At 36.7% G+C, this 24,353-nt stretch overlaps 1 protein-coding gene across 1 annotated transcript in view; it reads left to right on the forward strand.

Moving 5' to 3' along the window:
* The window catches only part of GNG10 (G protein subunit gamma 10), a 189,820-nt gene that overhangs the window by 98,598 nt on the left and 66,869 nt on the right, over positions 1-24,353 (forward strand). The window lies entirely within an intron of this gene.

Genomic DNA, 24,353 nt, shown 5'->3' on the forward strand with positions numbered 1-24,353 from the left:
ACCTTTGCTGCACCAAGCAGAGGGTGGCTGTGGAGAAGGGCAGGAAGCTAGAAGGAGCTGGTATGAAAGGTAGGGAAGACCAGGCAAAGGAGTCTGGACTTCATTAGTAGTAGCAGCTCCAATGTTATTAGCTAATCCTGGACAAACAGGACAGGGCCAGAAGAAGAGCAAGGGCAGAAGCATAGCAGAAGTAAAACAGAGAAGATTTAGCCACCAGAATCAGGGAGAGAGGAAAGGAAAAGGGAGGGGGCAAACGTGACTCAGGTGTCTGGCTAGGTGTTGGCCATGCCTTGACGGCAGAAGAGCATTTGAGGAGGAGCAGGAGCATAGCTAGAATTGGGACACGCAGATTGTACACTTTGTTTGATAGCCACCCCTTCTCAAGCACGCTCATTTAGGAATCACTAGACCCACCTGATAAGGAAGAATTGTTTCTTTCTTTGTATTTCTTAACTCCTTCTTCCTTTCTGTGACATAGCTTGGCATTAAATTTCTTCCCAGAATATTGCAGGAGGTAACATGCATTTATTTATTTCACTAACACATGGGTGTCATTCCAGTTAATTGTTAGCAAAGTACTAATCATGAAACATCAGTGGATGAGCCATCTTATTCTCTCAAGTTACAGACTTCATTCTATTTTGCACAGGTTGGTGTGGTTTGCTTCACTGATAGGGATTTCATGTTTAGCAATAATCAATATAAAGTTGTTCATTTGGCATTAGGGTATATTACTATGCATTCCTGGATGTATACCTTCTATTAAAACTAATTTTGAATTAAATAATTTTGTAAAAATTACAAAAGTAACACCTAATTATACTCATTGTAACCAGTAAAACCATCCAAAGGTGAATACAGAAAAAGTAATCTCTATTACTAACCCTATTCTTAGGTAACCAATGTTAACAATCTGGGGTGTATCTTTTTATACCTTCTTGCATGTTCATACGAATTTATATGGGCATGCGCACACAAAATCGTCTAGCCAATTATATAAAAATGGGTGACTTATTTTCCATACTAAGCAATACATCTTGAAGAAACTTCCAGATCAAGATATACATATATATATATGTATATATATATATATATATAACTCATTTTTAACAGCTGCATAATATTTCAGAGTAAAGATATGCCATAATTTATCCATTCTACTACTGAAGGATTTAACAGATTGTTTTTAGGTTTTTTTTTTTTTACCTTGAAAATAATGCTGCAATAAGAATTCTTACACATATGGTTTTGAATGTTATTGCTCTTATTCCTGTGGTATAGATTCGTGTTGCTTTACTGGCTCAAATGGTAAGAACAGTGCCAATTTAATAGATATAGCCAATTTACCTTCCAAAAATGTATGGCAATTTATATTAACAGTGCCTGAGAGGGATCATTTTCCTGAATACTCAACAGAAATGAACATTTTCCTCTTTAAAAATGTTTGCTGGTCTGACACATGAAAAATACTATGTCATTATTGTTTTTTCACTTTTCTGATTACTGCTGAGTTTAAACACTTTTTAGATGTTTGTGGGCCCTTTGGATGTCTTCTTCCATGAATTCCATTAATTGCCTAATTGTGTGTGTGTGTGTGTGTGTGTGAGTGTGTGTACAAGATCAGGCAATTTTTCTATTCAGTAGGTTGTCTTTTGAAGATCTTGTATATAGGTACATTAGTTAGTATTACATTTGACTATATAAATAACAGAAAATTTCCAAGCGATATGAAATGTATTTCTCTGTCATGTAAATGAGGTACAGAAGTAAAAGGTTCAGGTCTGATATGACAGCTGTGCCCCACAAGGTCCTCAGGGACTTAATCATCCAGTTTATTACTCTGATATTCCCGTGTTGTGGTCCTTGTTTTCATGGTCTCAGGTGGCAGTATTTATGGTTCAGTCAGCAAGATGGAAGAAGGAATGAAAAAGAGGAGAGGCCCAGGGCACAATGTTTCTTTATATATCTGTAATTAAAATTGTGAAATATAATGTTCATAACGGAAAGTGCGTAAGACAATCTGTAGTTTAAAACATCCATGCAACCTCCAGTCAAGTAAAGAAACAGAGTATTGCCAGAATTTCAGAAGCTGTGTTTCCTTTTCTAATCACAGCTCTCCCTTGAGGAAGTCTCCCCTAGACCTAGAGATTACTATAATCCTGACTTTATGGTAATCATTGCTTTTCTTTTCTTTAGTTTCACCCAAGTATATATTTCTAAATGATATAGTTTTGCTTATTTTTAAATATTGCTGTATGTGTTAGTTTGGTTTTGCTTCTATTCAGTGGATGCTTTGGTAAGTATATATGTTAATTCAATTTCATTGCTGAATACATTGTATAAACATACCTCAATTTATTCATTCTGCTTTTTTTAACTTTTTTTTTTTTTAATTTTAGAGAGAGCATAGGAGTGGGGGAGGGGGCAGATGGAGAGAGAGAAAGAATCTTAAGCAGGCTCCATACTCAACACATATCCCTATGTGGGGTTCAATCCCACAATGCTGGGATCCTGACCTGAGCCAAAACTAAGTCAGCCACTCAACCGACCGAGCCACCCGGGTGCCCCTATCCATTGTTGGACCTTTGGATTATTATAGTTTTGGGTGATTACAAATAATGCTGCTCTCAATATCCTTATACATATATCCTAGCATACATAAATGTTTTTTTCTGGAATATAATTTTATGAATGAATTTCTGGGATTATCGAGTGCTCATATTATCACATTTATTCAATAATGGCAAACTGCTTTCCAAAGTGATTGTACCAATTTCCACTCCCACCAGCAATGTTTGAGAGTTCCTAGTGCTCTGTAACCTTACCAACCCTTAGCAGCTTCAGATTATTTAATTTTGAATATATGGTAAGTATCTAGTTGTCTCTCAAGGAAGGTTCCCATAAGCTGCCACATGCCACTTCTGCTTACATTTTGTTGGTTAGGCCCTAGTCAGCTGGTCACTCTTAGCTGTAATAAAGGCTGAAAGATTTATTGTTTATTCTGGACAGTCGTGTGCATAGTTACAACTTGGAGATTCTATTATTAAAATAAGCAAAGAACAGATTTTTTTGAGAAATATATAGTAGTTTCTGCCACATTAAAAATAATAAAAACAGCTAACTTTATTGAGTACTTATTATGTGCCAAGCACTATTCTAAACACTTTGCAACTACTTATAAACTAGATACTATATTACAAACCCCAGTTTACAGATTAAAAACCTGGGACATTGAAAACTTAAGTATCTTTGCCAAGATTAAACAACTAAAAAGTATGAAACAGAATTGCAAATCCAAGTAGCCTATTTCAGAGTTCATGCTTTTAGCTAGGCCATAGACTCTTTAAAAGGAATATTTGCTTTTGTTCTGACGTATATTTTATGAAGATTTTCCTCCTGCTTATCTTTGGAAATTTATAGAACTAGTTTTCTTTATATATCTGTAGTGAATTTCATCATAAATAAGTCATCTGTGGTATTTTTTTCCTCAGATATATCTGCATCATTTCTAAAGTGATGCATATGAAAAGAATCTTACTTAGAACAATTACTTTTCCCTATAAATTTTAATTAAATTTTAATGCACCATTATTTGCACTATTGTTTTGTATCTATTATTTATTTATTTATATATTTTTAAAAGTTTATTTATTTTGAGAGAACAAGAGTGAGCATGCATGCATGGGGAAGGAGCAGAGGGAGAAGGAGGGAGAGAATCTCAAGCAGGCTCCATGCCCAGTGCAGAGCCCAATGCAAGCTCCCAACCATGAGATCACAATCTGAGTAGAAATCGAGAGTTGGACACTTAACTGACTGAGCCACCCAGGCGCCCCTCATTTTGTATCTAGATGGAAATAAAATATGTTTAAAACACTTGAATATAAACTAAGCTGAGGAGACATAAGGGAAGCTGGAAAAACCCTTTACTCTTCAGATCAATTCCACACATTCGTGGAAATGTCTTATAATAATATAGACTTCATTGTTGTATTCACATGTTATGCTGTTGAGGACAAAGTAGTGATGTTTCAGGTTTACTGAGAACATACTTTGTGCCAGGCACAATGTTAGACATTGAAGATGCAAAAATAAGGAAAACACATCTTAGCCTTTGAGAAACTTACAAATCTTTGTCTGATGTTGCTCTTATTTTTTTAATGTTTATTTATTTTTGAGAGAGTGAGACACAGAGTGTGAGAGGGAGAGGGTCAGAGAAAGAGGGAGACACAGAATCTGAAGCAGGCTCCAGGCTCTGAGCTGTCAGCACAGAGCCCGATGTAGGGCTTGAACTCACTAACGGCGAGATCAGACCTGAGCCGAAGTCAGACGCTCAACAGACTGAGCCACCCAGGCACCCCTGTTGCTCTTATTTTTCAATTTTCTTTTCTTCAGGCAATTCTGTACACTGCCACCAGGGTGACATTTCTGAAACAACTGAGAACATCACTCCCCTGCTCAAACTTCATAATTTATCAAATACAGGATGAAATCTGAAATTCTTAGCATAGAACAATTACTCCACCCCATTTACTATGGAATCCTGAACAATTGGCCATTCTTTGAATATCTCTCAGATCCTCTGAATTCCAGGTCTTTGTTCCTGCTGTTTTATTTGTATTCTGATCATACATTGTAACCCTATTTATTCTATAGGGTTTAGTTTGAATGTTTCCTCCTCCCACTTAGAATTAGTTGTTACCTTTTTGGCACTCTTATAGTTTTTCTCAGTATCCCACTTTGGGCAGTTTTCATACTTTACATTATAATTGTTTTGTTCATGTCCACCTCTCCTATCAGATTGTTGTTTTCTTGAGATTGTGGACCACGGACCACATTTTAATTATCTTTATACACTTTGTAATACTAGCATAATTCCTTAATGCTCTAAAATAGATATTTAATTCACTACTTAAAATTTGGCACTAGGTCATTTTGAAATAATCAAAAATTTTCTTGCATTTTGTATTAAGTATAGGCTTTCAGCATTTTTGCAGGAGCATTAATGTGTATGAAATATTACACACACATACACACACACATCAGCCAAAGTGAACATGACATAAATATGGCAGATAATCAATTTGAGACAGAGTTGCAGATTAGTCTGAATCAGATTATGCAGACAATCTGGATATATGGAATGAAATAATATTGCACAAATGTGTTGCATAAGTAATTTGTCTTGTGGTTGCTAATTTGTGGGTGTAGTCTCACATACTATCTTTTGATCAAGGGACTATTTTACATTAGTAGGATGAGAGATATATTTTGGCAAAACATATTTAATCTAATTAAACTAGAATATAATGATAAACTGGTAGCATTAACATGTAAAGAAATTTTCACAAGTATGGAAGGGAAGCCTAATATTTCATATTCATGTAGTTTACATTTTTTTCAAATACAGAAGCCAAATGTTATTGTAGCCTACTTTTGAAACATCTCTTTCTCCAAACGCTATCACCTTTCTCTTCCATATGTTGAACCCTTCAAAATTTTTCCGATTATGAGCAATCTCATATCTCATATGTGTATCATATCTTTTACACATATTGAAAAATTCACTTAAGCTAAGTTTCTGGCCAGGATAAAAACTTTATCCATGCTTAGACTTGATTCTGTTCCCTCAAAGAAGACTTACGCTGGAGTAAACGGTCCATTTCCTTCTGAAAAATGGAAGAGCTAACTCTATCTACACTTTAACATTTCCCTTGGGTAATGTTTGTCCTAACGCTTCTTGTATTTTATGGTCCAGTGAAATTAAGCCATTTGCCCAAAATTACGTAGGGGGGATAGGAACACAGGTCTTCTGACTTCCACACAGGGAGGTGAAATTGTTCAGTCATCGACTTATCCATTAGTTATTTTCAAGCACATATTATATGCCAAGAATATGCTAGCTGGGGAGAGCAAATGACTCTACTCTTGTCAATGTGACAGGGAAAATAAGATATTTTCATAAATAACTAGTTATTCCCTGAGGAAATTAATGTCATAAGAGTTACAGGAGCTTAAAAGGGAAATAATGTTTTATTGTTTTAATAAATAAGTTGGAGAGATACAGAAGAGTAATTGAGTAGATAACTCATGTAGCTATTTCGCCAGATTAACCATACCTATGGGAAATCTAGCTGTTTGAACCACAAAAACATAACAGCACTACTGTGTACCTAATGGAAAATGAAGTGACTTATAAAATAAATAACTTCTCAAGGCCTAAACTGCAAATTCAAACTACAATAAGTTATAACAAATATCCAGGGTAGCCAATATCATCCTTATAAGAGATGGGAAAACTATTTCTCTTTTTCTCTCCAAAAGAAGTCTTAATGTTGTTTCATAAACAGCAATTCTCACCACTTCATTTTTTTTTTTTTTTTGAAAGAGAGAGAGAATGCCCATGCACTTACGCACACAAGCAGAGGACAGGCAGAGGCAGAGGGAAAGAGAGAATCTCAAGCAGGCTCCTTGCCCAGTGTGGAGCCCAATGCAGAGCCTGACGTGGGGATCTATGTCACAACCGTTAGATCATGACCTGAGCTGAAATAAAGAGTTGGACGCTTAACTGACTGAGCCACCCAGTCAAAATTCATATTTTGAATTTAGACCCAATATTTTACCTCACAATGTAAGTTAATTTAACAAATAAATTTTGAACACCTACTATGTGCTTGGTATGTACAAACTTAATAGTTTAGTAACTTGTGTTGTCTTTTACAGGAGAGAAAAAAAAAGAATAGCCAGAAGCAATATCTAACACTATTGACCACTTCATGTTTTAAGTATATTTCTCTTTTGGCTTCTAGCTTCCTGATTTCTCTCACCTGTTGCACATCTGGACTCTCTTTAATTTGGGGAGAAAATAATAAAACCATAATATCAGGCTCATTGGTTCCACTACATATATATGTTATGCAACTTCAGCTTGTCCTCCAATGCCAACTCTCAATCATTTTTTCTCCTTGTGTATATATATATATATACATACACGCACACACACACATATATACACATATATATGTATATGTATGTGCCAGCAATGTTCAAGATTTGAGAAATAGAGTCTCAAGACAATGTCCATATCTTTAGGCCCCTTGTCATATTCCAACAACTAGATCAGTGGTTCTCATTTGGGGTGATTTTGCCTCCCAGAGGGCATTTGGGCATATCTGGAGACGTTTTTGGTTGTCACAACTTGGGGAAGGGGTGCTACTGGCTATTGGCAGAGGCCAGGATCCTGCTAAACATCCTAAAATTAAGAGGAAAATCCACCACCTCCCTTAAATAAGAATTATCCAGCCCAAACTGTCAACCTAGTGCCTAGTGCCTTGGCCTAGTGCCAAGGTTGAGAAATCCTGATCTTAACTGATTAAAGACTAAACTATGTCCACACTCTTCTATTCATATATAAACCACTTACCCCATTCCCTGGAGATGAGTTCACATTCTTCTTGAAGGAGAAATTGTGTTCCTTCACTTTTCACTTTTTTGTCTCAAAATGTCTATATAGTCTCATTTGGCATTTTCTTCTTTCTCTGGATAAGTATTGTTCTTTGTTTTCAAGACTAATCTCTTTCAATATTTGTCCTACCCTATTTTCCAAATTATTTATGCTACTGACAAAAATGCATTCTGTATCACAGAATAAAACAGATAAGAAATCAGAGTACTGTTCCCTCTGGATTCTTTATATCCTACCCACTCACCATCTCCAGAATTCAGTTGATAGATTATTTCCTCTCATGTATATCTTTAATCTCTCCCCTATAATGGATTCTCTCTGTGTCTAAAAAGTACTTAACTATATCCCATCTTAAAATGTTCTTTAAAACTCTTATTTTTGATCTTTCTGTTGTTAAATTATCTGTATTACTTAGGACTCCTATACTTTTCTCCTAACTGTTCACCCAGCCTCTAATTAAGTCTGCATAGTGCTGTAGAATTTAGATTTTGTCAACTACTCTCATCAAAGTCCTCTAGTAGCCAACCAATGCCTGTACATAATAACTATGCCATATAAAGCATCTTTTATTTACAAGATACTGTGCTTGGAACTTGACTTAAATCAGTTATTAATATCTCCATCATATAGATGAGAAACTGAGGATTAGAGAGGTTAAGTGACTTTCTCAAAACTCTATAGCTAGGTAGGAAGTGAGGAGCCAATTTAAAACCAAGTCAGTCTTATGTCAAAGTCTGTACACAACTCTTTATTCCCTAAGGAATCAAGTCCAGATTCCTGAGTTTGGCCTTCAGTCTCCAAGTTTTTTCCAGGTACTGCTGACCTTCATCCACCCTATATTCTTGTTAAAGTACTGTTGTCTCTGCATACTCTTTTTGCTTTCTTTTCTCCTATTTGCTCCCACTCATATCATACCCTCTGTCTTTGTTATCCTTCTCACATGGCTCTAGAGTTCCAAATAGTGACCCACTTTCAAGCCCAACTCAAGCTTCCCAGCCGAGTTCCCTAACCTCTGATCTTTTCCTTTTTTTGTTTTTTCCTGGTGAAATTTTTCTCACAAATTTTGTTATTATAAATTACGTATATGCTTTTTTGCTCATTCTCTATTCCTGCCTCCTTTAGAGCAGGAACTTGTTATGTGATAGTAACATAGTTTTGGGTAGAATTTTACAAGCACTCTTTCATATATGTTAAGAACCTGGCAAAGAGCAAGAGCTCAATAAATGTTTGTTTGCCTGTTTGGGTCTGATCTTCAGAGCAGTTCTCCAAGGTATTATTATACTTTACTAACAGATAAGAAAATTGAGGCTCAGAGAGATCAAGTGACCTGCCAAAGGGCAGAAATATTCCAGGATGACCCAAGCTCTAACGCAAAAGTTTTGTCTTTAATTGGGGGTTCTTTCTACTATACTACTTAGGACTTTAGAAGTTTGATTCCCCAGTATATCCTAGCTCTATGCCTTGGTCTTAGTAGTACTGAATATGAGCTGAATGAATGAGTAAATGTCTGTTAAGAACATATTCTTTGATGTTGAAAGTCATGAGAGATTTCTTGGCCACCAAGAATAAGAGCACTTTAGGATGTGACTCATACTCATACATAATACTTATTATTCATTTAGACAGAAAGAAAACAAACCCACCCATTGTGATAAAATATCTTAGGTAACATTAGGTTGAAGTCTGTATTATTATCCACTTAAGAACACCTGTGCCACATGACTTTGACAAACAAGCTTTTATGTGATTTAAAATCAGTAAGTAGGAAAAAATTCAGAATAATTTTTCAATTTTTGTTTTTCATTTTTATGTAGGTACATTTATCATTCTCTTTCCTTATTGTCTCTACTTTTGGGGTCATGTTTAGAAAGGTCACCTCTATCCCAAAAATTATACAGATACTCTAATATATTCTACTGTTTTTATCATGTCATTCTTTACATTTAGAATCTCTGGGATTGTGTCTAAGTATGTGTATGTGTTTCTATGTATGTGTATAAGGCATGAAATAGGTTTCTAATTTAATATTTTCTTAAATAGTTCAATGAGTTATTTATTGATTTTCCCTTCTGATTTAAATTACATCTTTATCATATACTTCCATATACTAAATTCTTACATATATATAAACTTTCCAGAATTTTTTAAAGTTTATTTATTTATTTTGAGGTGGGGGTGGGGCAGAGAGAGAGGAAGACAGAGAATCCCAAAGCAGGCTCTGCGCTGTCAGTACAGAGCCCGATACAGGGCTTGAACTCATGAACCATGAGCCACCCAGGTTTTCTTCCAGAGTTTTAATTTATTCTGTTGATGGTTTACTCCTGAGCTGTTTTTATTTATTAATTTACATGGTTTTAATTATTAAAATTTTAATTTCTGGGCAGCAGTCTCATTCACTATTCTTTTTTCTTTTAATTCCTTTTAATGTACTGTTGGATTCAATTTGCTAGTATCTTGTTGAGAATTTTTGCATTCGTGTTCATCAGGGATATTGGCCTATAACTCTCCTTTTTAGGGGGGGTCTTTGTCTGGTTTTGGAATCAAGGTCATACTGGCCTCATAGAATGAGTTTCCTTCCATTTCTATTTTTGTAATAGTTTGAGAAGAATAGGTATTAACCCTTCTTTAAATGTTTGGTAGAATCCCCCTGGGAAGCCATCTGGCCCTGGACTATTGTTTGTTGGGAGAATTTTTGATTACTGATTCAATTTCTTTGCTAGTTATGGGTCTGTTCAAATTTTCTATTTCTTCCTGTTTGAGTTTTGGTAGTTTGTATGTTTGTAGGAATTTGTCTATGTTTTCCAGATTGCCCAGTTTGTTGGCATATAATTTTTCATAATCTTCTTTTGAAATTGTTTGTATTTCTGTGGTGCTGGTTGTGATCTCTCCTCTTTCATTTACCATGATCAAGTGGGATTTATTCTTGGCCTGCAGGAGTGGTTTAATATTCACAAATCAATCAGTGTGATTCACTACATTAGTAAAAAAAGGATAAGAATGATATGATCCTTTCAATAGATGCAGAAAAAGCATTTGACTAAATCCAGCATCCATTCTTGATAAAAACCCTCAGCAAAGTAGGGATAGATAGAACATACCTCAACATCATAAAGGCCATATATGAAAGACCCACAACTAATATCATCCTCAGTGGGGAAAGACTGAGAGGTTTTCATCTATGGTCAGCAATAAGACAGGGATGTCCACTCTTACCATTACTATTTAACATAGTACCAGAAGTCTTAGCCTCAGTGATCAGACAACAAAAGGAAATTAAAGGCATCCAAATTGGCAAGGAAGAAGCCAGACTTTCACAATTCACAGACAACATAACGCTTTATGTAGGAAACCCAGAAGACTCCACAAAAAAATTGGAAGCACTAATACATAAATTCAGCAAAGTTGCAGGATACACAATCGGTGTACAGAAATCTGTTGCATTTCTATACACCAATTATGAAGCAGCAGAGAAAGAAATCAAGGAACCAATCCCGTTTACAACTGCACCAAAACCAGTAAGATACCTAGGAATAATTTTAACCTAACAGGTAAAAGAACTGTATGCTGAAAACTATAGAACACTTAGGAAAGAAATTGAAGAGGATACAAAGAAAAGAAAACATTCTGTGCTCATGGATTGGAAGAAAAAACATTGTTAAAATATTTATACTATGCAAAGCAGTCCACACATTTAATGCTTTTCCTATTAAAATACCACCAGCATTTTTCACAGTGCTAGAACAAACAATCCTAAAATTTGTATGGAACCACAAAAGACCCCGAATAGCCAAAACAATCTTGAAAAAGAAAAGCAAAGCTGTAGGCTTCACGATTCCAGACTTCCAGCTATATTACAAAGCTGTAGTTTAAGACAGTACGTTACTGGCGCGCGCGCGCGCACACACACACACACACACACACACACACACACACACACAGATCGATGTAACAGAATAGAAAACCCAGAAATAGACCCACAACTATATGGTCAACTGATCTTTGACTAAGCAGTAAAGAATATCTGATGGTAAAAAGACAGTCTCTTCAACAAATGTTATTGGGAAAACTGCAAAGCAACATGGAGAAGAATGAAACTGGACCACTTTCTTACACCATACACAAAAACAAATTCAAAATAGATGAAAGATCTAAATGTGAGATAGGAAACCATCAAAATCCTGGAGGAGAACACAGGCAGCAACCTTTGACCTCGTTCGGAGCAACTTCTTACTAGACATGTCAATGGAGGCAAAGGAAACAAAAACAAAAATGAACTATTGGGACTTCATCAAGATAAACTTCTGCATATTGAAGGAAACAACGACAAAACTAAAACGCAGCCTATGAAATGGGAGAAGATAGTTGCAAATGACATCTGATAAAGGATGAGTATCCAAAATCTATAGAGAACTTATGAAACTCAACACCCAAAAAACAAATAACCCAGTTAAGAAATGGGCTGAAGACATGAATAGATATTTTCCAAAGAAGTCATCCAGATGTCTAAAATATATATTTTCCAAAGAAGACATCCAGACACATGAAAAGATGCTCAACATCACTCATCATCAGAGAAATACAAATCAAAACCACAATGAGATACCACCTCATACCTATCAGAATGGCCACAATTAACCAGCAAACAACAGATGTTTGTGAAGATGCAGAGAAAGGAGAACCCTCTTACACTGTTGGTGGGAATGCAAACTGGTGCAGCCACTCTGGAGAACAGTATGGAGGTTCCTCAAAAAGTTAAAAGTAGAACTACCCTACAATCCAACAATTGCACTAAGTATTTACCCAACCCAAAGGATACAAAAATACAGATTGAAAGGGGTACACACACCCTGATGTTTATAGCAGCATTATCAACAATAGCCAAATTATGGAAAGAGCCCAAGTATCCATCAACTGATGAATGGATAAAGAACTCACACACACACACACACACACACACACACAATGGAATGTTACTCAGCCATCAAAATAATGAAATCTTTCCATTTGCAACAATGTGGTTGGAGCTAGAGTGTATTATGCTAAGCAAAATAAGTCAAGTCAGAGAAAGACAAATACCATTTGATTTCACTCATGTGGAATTTAGGGAACAAAATGGATAAACATATGGGAAGGAAAAAGAAAAGAGAGAGAGGGAAGCCAACCATAAGAGACTCTTAACAATAGAGAACAAACTGAGGGTTGACAGAGCGAAGTGGGTGGGGAATGGACTAAATGGGTGACAGGTATTAAGGAGGGCACTTGTTATCATGAGTATTGGGTGTTGTATGTAAGTGATGAATCACGTAATTCTACTCCTGAAACCAATATTACACTATATGTTAACTAGAATTTAAATTAAAATTTGGAAAAATAGGAAAAAAACCTCTTGATTTCTGCTTAGGTCGTGATCTCACAGTTCATGGGATCAAGCCCTGAGTTGGGCTCTGCACTGACAAGGCAGTTTCCTTCTCTCTCTGTTTCCTTCTCTCTTTGCCTCTCTCTCTCTCTCTCTTTGTAAAAATAAATAAACTTTAAAAAATGTTGGAACGAGGGGCACCTGGGTGGCTCAGTCGGTTAAGCCTCCGACTTCGGCTCGGGTCATGATCTCGCGGTCCGTGAGTTTGAGCCCCGCATCGGGCTCTGTGCTGACAGCTCAGAGCCTGGAGCCTGTTTCGGATTCTGTGTCTCCCTCTCTCTCAGACCCTCCCCCGTTCATGCTCTGTCTCTCTCTGTCTCAAAAATAAATAAACGTTAAAAAAATTTTAAAAAAATGTTGGAACAATTTTTTTTTTTAAGTTTCCTGGCTATCCTCTAAGGTTTATTCTTAATAAACATAAGAAATATTTTGTCAAGATCCCACATCTTCTTTTTCTGGGATTCTGATTGAGATGAAATAAAAGTGATGGATTCATTTGGAGAATTGACACATTTTAATATAGAGTCTTCAGAATCAGAGAACCTGATATGGTTTTCCATTTACTCAAGTCTTATGTCATTTTCCCCAATTACTTTAATTTTTTTTAACATTTGCTTTATTTTATTTTAAAAAAATGTTTAATGTTTATTTATTTTTGAGAGAGAGAGGGAGCAAAAGAGGGGCAGAGAGAGAGGGAACACAGAATCCGAAGCAGGCTCCAGGCTCTGAACTGTCAGCACAGAGCCCGACGCGGGGCTCAAGCTCAAGAACTGTGAGATCATGACCTGAGCCAAAGTCGGACGCTTAACCGACTGAGCCACCCAGGTGCCCCACATTTGTTTTATTTTTTAATATTTATTTATTTTGAGAGAGAGAGGGTCTGTGTGTGTGTGTGTGTGTGTGTGCGCAAGTGAGGGAGGGGCAGAGAGAGAGGGAGAGAGAATCCCACAGCAGGCTCCATGCTGTCAACCCCAAGTCTGAAATGGGGCTCCCTCAGGAAACATGAGATCATGTCCTGAGCTGAAATCAAGTTGGATGCTCAACCGACTGAGCCACCCAGGAACCCCCGCAATAATTTTATAATTTTACAATTTCTGGGTTTGTGTGTATGTGCATGCATACTTCAATAGAATATAGTGCTCTAGTACTTATATGCAAGAATCAGCCACCTGAGTTTCAAACTCAGCTATGCCATTTACTAGCCATGTAACCTGTTCTTTCACCCTTTTGTGTTTGTTCTTTATTTCCCCTCTCGTATAATATGGGCGATGATAATAGTGCCTCTTAGAGTTATCATGAAGATTAAATGGATTAATGTATCTAAAACACTGAAGACAGTATCTGGCACATAGTAAGTACTCCATAAGTACTACCTATGATTACATGTGTATATATGCTATACACATTTCTTGTTATTTATTTGTGTTTTATATACTATTATTAAAAAGGGGATTTTTTTTCTATTCTCTTCTTATGGGTGGTCATTTTATTAATTTTGATTATGGAGTGCAATCTCAATCAACACTAAATTTTGAAATTTCAGCCTCCAGAGGGCTCTCCTTTCCTGTGAATTATTGTCATTCTCATAACTTCTTTTTTAAGAATTTTGTGTCACTTAGAGCCAAGTGATGAAGAGGAAAATGTGTATGTGATGCATTTGAAAGGTCAAGTAAGATAAATAAGATCAACAACTAGTCCATTGAAAATACTAACAGGACTGGGGCGCCTGGGTGGCTCAATTGGTTAAGCATCCGACTTCAGCTCAGGTCATGGTCTCACAGTTTGTGGGTTCGAGCCCACGTGTGTCAGCTGTGCTGACAGCCCAGAGCCTGGATCCTGCTTCAGATTTTGTGCCTCCAGCTCTCTGCCCCTCCCCCACTTGCACTCTGTCTCTCTCAAAACTAAATAAATGTTTTAAAAAAAATTTAATAAAAATAATAAAAAAAGAAAATACTAACAGGACAAGCAATCTTCTTGCAAAACTGAAGAAAGAAAAAACAGCTGAAAATGTAAAAACAAAAAAGGAATTAACAGAAACATAAATATCCAAGAAGTTTAAAAATTATAAGAATACTCAAAGTTTAACCTGTCAATAAAGTGAAAATTTTGACAACTTATCTGAGAAATATAAGTTATGTAAAGTGATACAAGTAGAGGCAGAAAACTTGAATTAGTCAACAACATAGAAGAAATGGGAAATGTTACCAAAGTTCTACCACTAGGTCAAGATGTTTTTAAACATGGATTCTCTCAAAACTTTTAGGAGCAATGTTATTTATAAAACATTGAAAAAGATGAAAAACTTTATTATAACTCATTAAACAAAGCTAACATAACTATGAAACCAGATTAGTGAGGAATAGAAGAAGAAAAAACTATAGGCCAATCTTAATAATGAAATAAATGCAGAAATCCTAAATAAAACATTAACAAATTGAATATAACAGCATTTTAAAAGTTGAATGTACTGTGATCCAAATAGATTTTATTCCAGGAATGCAAATATAGCTCAGTATATTAAGACATGAGCCTCTTATGATTTGCAGCTAAATAACAAGTAAATCTTTAAATATTTCATGGCATTTTTCTCCTAATATTATCCTGCTTTGCTACTTTGTTTGATCATCTCGGCCTAGAACATCTTCTTCTCTGTCCAGGAAACTCCTACTTCTCTTTAAAGACTCAACGTAAGTCATCTCGGTCTCCTTCTCTGACACCGCCTTACCCGAGGCTAAGAAGATACTGCTCTTATACACTTCCACAATACCTTGTATTTACCTCTATTACAGACTTACTATACTGTTCTATAAATGCTGGTTAACTTGTTTATCTCCCCTACCAAATTGTGAACTCTTGAGATACAGTCAATTTAGTTCTGTGTTGGGGCACCTGGGTGGCTCAGTCAGTAGAGCGTCCAACTTCGGCTCAGGTCATGATCTCACAGCTTGTGAGTTCGAGCCCTGTGTTGGGCTCTGTGCTGACAGCTCAGAGCCTGGAGCCTGCTTCTGCTTCTGTGTCTCCCTCTCTCTGCCCCTAACCCACTCACATTCTGTCTCTCTATGTTTAATCATGTTTTAAATAAACATTAAAAAAAATTTAGTTCTGTGTTTTGGAAGCCTGATATATAAATATTTGGCAAAATACACTGAGAGATATACACAGAACAAAACTGGAAATAAAAAATGTTAGCCAATTACTATAAAAAGCTGTATTGGAGGACACGATTTTGATGTTTAGACTGGACTTCTTAATATTTCACCTTAGAAAAAAATCAAACTTCCTTTTCCTGTTGGAAGCAAAGTTGGGCAACCTCCCTGGAAAGTACTAGCTTCTTACCATATGGTAGAGAACACACTAGTGTTAACCTCCTCTGTCAGGAGCCTAGAAGATGCTAATGTATTTATTAATAGAATGTATTAATGTATTTATTAATCAAAAGTACTAATCAAGTCAGTCACTCTTCCCATGGTTAAGTTAGAGGTGAAGAGAAAGGCCAGGAGTTTTATTCTAACTGAAATGCTGCATGGAGACATGAAGCCAGAGAAATAGAGGATACCCCCTGTAATGGCTACCGAACCTAGGACATTTTCCTTTAGGACTTAGTTGCCTATGATTTCAGAGAAAAATTTCAATTGCAGTAACTATATTTAGCCTGAGTGCTCTCATTTAACTTAGCAGGTCTTTGTTTTTTAATTTATAATTTGATTGGTATGCTTCTTCAAATTTCTGTTGGAATAAGTGAAGTGAAAAAAGTAACCAAAAGACATGTAAATTTTCCTCACAAATCTACTTGCATTCTATTACGTTCTCTGTACTTTTTTCTAGTTAATGTAACATTGCTTTCAAGGCACTCTTAACAGGGAAACTGCTCCTTCTGTAGCCTCGTGAAATCGAATAAGAAGGTATTGTCATCTCCATATATTCTGGATCTATTTAACCTAGTAGCATGCTCTGCTAACACTGACAGACAAGGGGAGGGCCAGTAAATGTCAGAGAATGAGGACAGTATTGGAATATGAGCCCATTCACTTAGCATTTGTTTCACTAGCTTTTTCCCTCTGCTACCAATACAGATAGTAGCTGGAGATCTAACGGACAGTATAGTGATTATAGTCAACAATACTGTGTTATATACTTCAAAATTGCTAAGAGACTAGATCTTAAATGTTCTCAACACAAAAAAGAAATGATAATTATGTGATGTGTTGGAAGTTTTAGCTAAAGCTATGATGGTAATCATGTTGCAATATATAAATATCAAATCAGCACATTGTACACCTTAAACTTGCTCAATATTACATGTCAGTTATATCTTAATAAAAAATAAAATGAAGATATGGTAATTTGTTTCACATATTGATGGACACTTAAGTTATTTAGTGGCTATTCAAATAAAGCTGCTATGAATGTGTACGAGTCTTGGTGTGGCTGTGTTTTCATTTCTCTTGGATAAATAACTAGGAGTGAATGGCTGGCTCTTACGATTTGTGTATGTGTGTTTTTTTTTATACCATTGACATGTAACATTATAGTAGTTTCAGGTGCACAGCATAATGATTCAATATTTGTATACGTTGTGAAATAATCACCTCAATAAGTCCATCCATAACATTCATCTGACCACACAGTTACAATTTTTTGTGTGTGATGAACACTTTTAAGATCTATTCTGTTAACTTTCAAATACACAGTACAGTATTATTATTAACTATAGTCACCATGCTATATATTACATCCTAATAAATTATATCCTAATTTATTATCCTAATAAATTAGGATAATAAAATAAGATAATTTTATCCTATTATATCCAAATAAATTAGGATTTATTTATTTTATAACGAAGATTTTTCTTTTTTTATCTTTTTTTTCTTTAAAAAAAATTTTTTTTTTTGAGAGAGAGAGAGAGCATGAGCAGGGGAGGGGCAGAGAGAGAGGGAGACACAGAATCCCAAACAGGCTCCAGGCTCTGAGCTGTAAGCACAGAGCTTTATATGGGGTCGTACTTACAAACTGCGAGATTATGACCTGAATCAAAGTTGGACGCTTAACCAACTGAGCCACCCAGGCAACTCTATCTTTTTTTTCCCTTAATGTTTATTTTTGAGAGAGAGAGAGAGAACATGAGTGGAGGAGGGGTAGAGAGAGGGAGACACAGAATCCGAAGCAGGCTCCAGGCTGCAAGCTATCAGCACGGAGCCTGACTTGGGGATCAAACCCACAAATCATGAGATCATGACCTGAGCCAAAGTCAGACACTTAACTGACTGAGCCACCCAGGAGCCCCTGGAAGTTTGTTTCTTTTGACCACCTTCACTCATTTCACCAGCCCCACAATCTCTGCCCTGGCAACAGCCAGTCTGTTCTTTGTATCTGGAAGTTTGTTTTTTTTATTTTATTTTTTAGATTCTGCATATAAGTGAGATCATACATTCATACATACATATTTAGAATCATATATATATGCATCTTATATATATATGTGTATGTGTGTATATGTATGTGTGTGTGTGTGTATGTGTGTGTGTGTGTGTGTGTATATATATATATATATATATATATATATATACACATGCATCTTTTTTCCTCAATGTATTCTTTTGTTAAAAAACTTTTTTTCGGGGCACCTTGGTGGCTCAATCAGTTAAGCATCTGACTCTTGGTTTCGGCTCAGATCATGACCTCACAGTTTTCAAGACCCCTGCATCAGACTGTGTGCTGGCATTGTGGAGCCTGCTTGGGATTCTCTGTCCCTCTCTTTGCCCCTCCCCACTCGTGCTCCCTCTCTCTCTCTCTCTCTCTCTCTCTCTCTCAAAATAAGTAAAAAAAAAAATTAAAAAAAGAACTTTTTTCTACTTCTATTCCTCTTCTTTTGACTTTCCTCCTCATATTCCTGTTATTCTTTTCTGCTTTTATTTAACACAGATTATGGGTTGCTTCTAACTCAAGCAGCAAAGTGAGAGTATTAGCAGTTACAGCCTCAGGGAAATTATCAGTGGTACCAGGGTACAGATGTCTAAGAGTGTAGGGAGAGGATTGAAAAATGCAATGGAAAAATTAATTGGATTGTCAATACATACAAGATTCCTGAAATGAGAGGAAGTTAGGAAGAGTATAGCTCTCCCCAAAGGAAATGTGTACTAAATATCCCTATGAAATATCCCAGAAAGAATGCAGATGTGATATTGGGATTTATAAGAAATATATCTTTGGTCTTCATTCTGGTTCCTGGCATAGGACTCCTAAAACCCTTGGAATTAACTGTGATGACGGAGATAAAGGTGTCTTGTATTGTGTTAATGAGGCAGCCTTTAGAAAGCACCTAGGGCTAGAGGCCGGTTGCCTGTGGGACCAACCACGTGATTTGAGGGTTGGAACTTTCGTCTAGTCCTCCCCGACCTCTGGGAAGGGGAGAGGAGCTGGCAATGGAGTTTAGGCAGCAGCTGCTGATGATTTAATCAGCTGTGCCTACATAATGAAGCCTCCATTAAAGCCCCAAAGGACAGGATTCAGAGAGCTTCCAGGTTGGTGAACATGTGGAGATTGTGGGAGGGTGGCGTGCTCGGAGAGGGGATGGAAGTTTAGTGCCCCTTTCCCCAGACCTTGCCCGATGCAAGTTCTTCCATCTGGCTATTTCTGACTTAAATCCTTTTATAATAAACTGGTAATGTAGTAAGTAAAATGTTTCTCTGACTTCTGTGAGCCACTAGAACAAATTAATGGAAACTAAGGAGTCGTTGGAATCTCCAATCTATATCCAGTAGGTCAGAAGCACAGGTGACTACCTGGACTTGAGATTGGTGTCTGAAGTGTGTGTGTGTGTGTGTGTGTGTTGGGGGGGTGCGTGTGCAGTCTTGTAGGTCTGAGCCTTTAACATGTGGGATCTGATGCTATCTTTGGGTAGATAGCATCAGAATTGAATTAAGTTGTAGGTTACCCAGCTGGTGTCAGAACATTGCTAGTTGTGGAAGGAAAACCCATACCTTAGAATTCAGTGCAAAAATCTTAAAATAATCAAAAACCCTGGTTAGGAAAAAATAAGAAAACAATGCTTCTTTAGGCTTTAGGTGGCCTGTTACTGATTTCCTATAATGATGGAGACTTCTACTAAATCCAGAATTGAGGGAATTTAAAGGACATTGTAGTATAATCGCCCCATGATTGATAGGTACTGAGGTTCCTGTCAGCCAACAGTAATTTGATCTGGCTCTTTGGTAAAAGTACCTTAGGTTGAAGTATGAATGCTGAAAGATTTCACTAATTGCCTCCTGAGGACCACCTAACGATAAGAGGCTGATCCCAGGCAGGTAGGCCTTGTCCAATAAGGATTACAGAAGCAGTTTGTCTACTACTGCTCCGTTTTGTTGTTGGTGTTGTTGTTGTTGCTAAGCTATGTTGTCTGCTTGAGGTTTGATCCAGCACTACTCTATTCCAGCAGATACATCTGTTTTATGGAATAGGACTATTCTCAACTCTTACACCATCCTCCCTCAACCAGTCAGGTGTGAAGGCAGAAGACAAGACCAAAAAAGAAAAGAAGACAGTCCTAAATAATCCTCTACATATTTTGACTTTGGATTTCATGTGACAGCCTAAGGAGACAGAATATTTTGTATGATAGGACAGTACATGATCTCTAAGTTCTACTACAGCTATTTAACTTATACTCATTCAGCTAATTCAGGAATGTTTGCCAGAATCTTCTTAGAATGGTGCCAACAACATTTATGTAATCACCTGTAGGTGAGGAAGGATAGATGTAAACACAAATTTAAAAAAATTTTTTTAATGTTTATTTATTTTTGAAGGAGAGAGAGACAGAGCACAAGCAGGGGAGGGGTAGAGAGAGAGGGAGACACAGAATCTGAAGCAGGCTCCAGGCTCTGAGCTGTCAGCACAGAGCTGGACGCAGGGCTTGAACCCATGAACTGTGAGGTCATGACCTGAGCTGAAGTTGGATGCTTAACTGACTGAGCCACCCAGGCGCCCTGTAAATACAAATTTTGACTTGCTGAAATTTAATCTTTGATAGTTAAAAAACTGCTACATTGATATGAAATCAGAATTTTGGAGATTAGATTGTAAACAAAGTGATCATATAATTTATTGCCAAAACCTGACTCTTTTGAGAACAAAAGAAGCAAATTAATAATCACACCAGGGCAACAGGAACAAACTGAGGTTGTCCCAGGCAAACCAGGTAATACAGTTACTCTAATTATAAACTACATTTTGTGTAAACAGAGTCAGGATTTCACAAGTGAAGGATGAGTAGTTCTGGAGAATTTCTCTCTCCACATCTCTCTCACTTTTCTTCCTCAACCCATTTTCCCTAAGGTTTTCTAATGTTTCCTTCAATATCCCAACCACTTTTTCTAATTCTTATCTACAAGAATATGAGGTGAATAAAACATTAAAACTAGTTTCACACATACTTGAACTTTAGCTGCTCTCTATAGTTACTAGCAAAACAGATGTAGTTTTGTGGGAACTCCAGACTGGCTACCAGTATGACTGCTGGAGGTACAGCATTTATGTAAAAAGTTAGTCTATATTCCCTATTTTCCCTTAGAGAAGGAACTTTATGGCCCCTTTCTGGTGTGTAAAAAGTCAACAGTATTAGAACGTGTTCATTTGAAATCACATGAAGTTTTATGCAGAATAACTTGTAGATTAATAAAATATTCTTGATTCTTTTTCTGTTGAGGCACAATTGACATAATATTGTGTATGTTTAAGGTGTTTAACATGCTGATTTGATACGTTTATGTGCCGCAATATGATTAACACTGTAGCATTAGCTAATACCTCTCTCATGTCACATAATTACCATTTCTTTTTTGTGGTGCAAGTACTCTTGATTTTATCCTATGTGGCAGTCACATGGCTTTTCATATTTCCGCCAAGCAAAGGGAGAACAAATCTGCCTTATTCATAAATTTGTATATCCATGCTGAAAGTTTTAGATGCACACACCATGATTGTCACAAGATATAATCATGTCTTCATAAGGTTAAAGGAAGAGGTAAACCTGTGACAGCCAGCCCAGTGCCCTCTGGGGACTTCAAAAAAATGTCATTAACTTCACATCAGACATAAAGGTCAGAGGGAGGGCAAACGATGGAAAAAAGATGTACTTTCAAACAACTTTCAAAAACTGACTTTTTAAGTGGGAAACTGTAAATTGGATAAATTTACCTATAAATTGGACAAATACTTGTTCTCAAGTTCCTGATATGAATGGGATCTTGGAATTGAAGGGAAGCAGAATGTGCCACAAAATAATCAAAATATGGATTATTTTGAGCTGAAGTCAGTTAAGACCCAGAAGACTCAAAAACTTTTACCTTTCTCCTAAATGTCCAAAAGAATTTTAGATAAGGGACCTAACCCAAAAAGAGAGCTGTTACCAGAAATAACTTTTTAATGTATTTTTTATTGAAGTAATATATTCTTTTTTGTTGATATGCAATATTACATTAGTTTTAAGTGTATAACATAGTGATTCAACAACTGTATACATTATTCTCACGAGTGTAGCTACCATCTGTCATCATACAATGCTCTTACAATACCATTGACCATATTCCTTATGCTATACCTTTCATCCTTGTGACTTATTCATTCCATAACTGGAAGCTTGTATGTCCCACGCACCTTTACCCATTTTGCCCCTCCTCCCATCCCTCCCCCTGGCAACCATCAATTCTTTTTTTTTTTAATGTTTATTTATTTATTTTTGAGAGAGAGAAAGAGTGCACATGCATGTGCACATGAGCAGGGGAGGGGCAGAGAGAGATGGAGACAGAGAATCCCTAGCAGGCTCCATGCTGTCAGCACAGAGCCAGAGGCGGGGCTTGATCTCATAAACCATGAGATCGTGACCTGAGTTGAAACCAAGAGTCCAAGGCTAAACCTGCTGAGCCACCCAGGCACCTGTTTATTCTTTGTATTTATGGGTCTGTTTCTGCTTTTTTGTTTGTTAATTTGTTGTTTTTTAGATTCCATATATAAATGAAAAATGGTTTTTGTCTTTGATTTATTTCACTCAGCATAACACCCTCTGTGTCCATTCATGTTGTTGCAAATAGCAAGATCTCATTCTTTCTTTATAGCTGAGTAATATTCCATAATATATATATATATATATATGTATATATACATACATATACACATATGTATATGTATGTACATATACATATATATCCCACATCTCCTTTATCCATTCATCTGTCAGTGGACACTTAGGTTGCTTCCATATATTGGCTATTTTAAATAATGCTTCAATAAACATAAGGTGCATATATTTTTTTGTCATTTTCTTTGAGTGAATAGCCAGTAGTGCAATTATTGAATTGTATGGTATTTCTATTTTTAATTTTTTTTTTATTTTAAGTAGGCTCCATGCCCAATATGAGGCTTGAGATTAAGACCTTGAGATTAAGAGTTGCATGCTCCACTGACTGAGCCAGCCAGGTGTCCCTATTTTTAATTATTTGAGGAACCTCCATACTGTTTTCCACAGTGACTGCACCAATTTACATTCCCACTGACAGTGCATGAGGGTTCCTTTACCAGAGATAACTTTTTATCTAAAAGACCTATCTGTATGGCAGGGCAAACATCTAATTGCCAAACATCTCTTCTTATCATCCTGTGAATTACCCTCCTCACCTTTGAAGCCCCAAGCCCTATCCCATTCCTTAGCTCAGGACAGCATATAAGCTTCAACTGCTTGATTTGCCCTCAAATGTCATATCTTTGGGGCTTCTGTATATGCAAAATTAGACTTGTTTTTCTCTTTTTAATGTCTTATATCATTTTAATCATTAGACAACCCAGAGAACCTAGAAAGGAAGAAGGGGAAATTTTTCTTCCCCTACAGAATGAAGTCATCTTTAAGCAGTGTCTCCACACTTGTGCCAGCACATGGGAATCATTGTCAGAAGAAAGAGGAGGCACCCTTGAGAAACCCTGTATTATGTAATAATGACTTAAAGAATAGCCAGGATTTACATGGGACTTACTATGAATCAGGGACTGTTGTAAATACTTTTCATATATTACCTCAGGAAAAACCTGGGCTTGGAGTCCTATAGGTCTGAGTCCGAATGCTGGTTCTGTCACTTTCTAATTGTGTGGTCATAGGAAGAAGGTCCTTAAACTGTAATATTAAGTTTCTTCAAATGCAAAATAGTCCTAGGGTTGTTGTTGAAATAAATGAGATCAGGTATGCACCAGCTCTAGTAGTGTGCTGGCACATAATGGTCCTTTCCCTCTTGTGCTGGTTACCCTGGGAGCCTTCAGATGACAAAATTCGTGCTAAGTGAACATTGTCTGTAGGCCAGGGAGTAGTTAGCCATCCTGATGTCACATGATATGGAACATTCATTCACATGAGTGCCCATTAACTTTAAAAAGATTATGTGTCCTGGGGTGCCTGAGTGGCTCAGTCAGTTAAGCGTACGACTCTTG

This window comes from Panthera uncia, chromosome D4 (genome assembly GCF_023721935.1).
Source record: "Panthera uncia isolate 11264 chromosome D4, Puncia_PCG_1.0, whole genome shotgun sequence".
NCBI lineage: Eukaryota > Metazoa > Chordata > Mammalia > Carnivora > Felidae > Panthera > Panthera uncia.